Genomic DNA, 1034 nt, shown 5'->3' with positions numbered 1-1034 from the left:
ACTAAAGTATTTTATTTAATTTTTTAATTTATTATTTTTTTTTACTACTTCATTGAACAAGAATATATTCTTTATTTTTTATCGAAGTTAATTATTTTAAAGCATAAGTTACAATTTTTTATGATATTTTTATGTAGTCATTCTATTATTATTCTTTTGACAATTTGATGATTGTTCTTACTAAAACTTATTCCTTTTCTCTATCGAGTAATTACATCCAAGGAGCTTTATAGGCCAAATTCAAATTCCATCCCTCCATACTTTCTACGTCTATTCAAAAATCTTTGAAATAGAACATATAATGAGATTAATTTTCTCAATTTAGATTCATTTTTGCTAAAATTATGTCAACCTTGGAGATGTAACTTCAAAGATTGATACTACATTAAAATCTTCTTCTTTTAAGCTTTTTGCAATAAAAATAATTTTATAACATATTGTGATTTTTTTTCATAAATTACTGACTTTCTGGTACGTCAATACAATGCCATTGATGGAAATAAAGATCAATTTAATTCGTTTTTCAGTGTGGCTATTTTATATCTTGCCGCATTATATGAATAACGGATGATAAAATTTATTTAACAAGAAGATGATCTACATTTGTATAGATTCTAAATGTTCAAGCTAATGACATTATTTCAATTGGACATTATTACAACAATAACCCTAATTTATATGGGTTTAAAAACTAGAATAGATTAAATATTATTTTGCGTAATTATAATTTTATTCATAATTTTATTATTCCTATTATACCACAATATCCATACAAATTTGTCTTTAATAGTAATTTATGAAAATTATCATAATTAATAAAGATTATCATGATTTGTGAATATTGCACGTAAACTTATATTAATAACAAAAAATAAAAAAATTCTTGAATGATTGTAGAATAAGAAAATTATTAATTACATAATTAATACATATGTATATATAAATAAAGAAACTGTCATAACTTATGAAATGAAAATTATTACACGTATGTGTGATATTAATATAAAATAAAAGAATCATTAAACGATTGTGAG

The sequence above is a fragment of the Arachis duranensis genome, chromosome 10, assembly GCF_000817695.3.
Source record: "Arachis duranensis cultivar V14167 chromosome 10, aradu.V14167.gnm2.J7QH, whole genome shotgun sequence".
Classification (NCBI taxonomy): Eukaryota; Viridiplantae; Streptophyta; class Magnoliopsida; order Fabales; family Fabaceae; genus Arachis; species Arachis duranensis.
Note: the sequence above shows the minus strand (reverse complement) of the source record.